The sequence below is a fragment of the Trypanosoma equiperdum genome (genome assembly GCF_001457755.1).
Source record: "Trypanosoma equiperdum strain OVI genome assembly, contig: ctg_1755, whole genome shotgun sequence".
In the NCBI taxonomy this organism is placed as follows: Eukaryota; Euglenozoa; class Kinetoplastea; order Trypanosomatida; family Trypanosomatidae; genus Trypanosoma; species Trypanosoma equiperdum.
Window position 1 is genome coordinate 1 of NW_027123788.1, and position 219 is coordinate 219.

The window sequence follows — 219 nt, forward strand, 5'->3', positions numbered from 1 at the left end:
CATTGAAAAACAAAAAAGTAGAATAAAGACGCGGAAAATGATTAAATTAGCACATGTATGAATCTTCTGGAAAGGGTTGTGAAGTAGATATAGTTGGTATAAAAACTACACTACTTCCATGCTGGTACAGGTCCAAAGATTAACCTGCATAAAATGTTTGTTCGCTAAATATTAAGTTCAAACTGAACCCATTTAATAACTAGAATAAAGGTTTCGAAG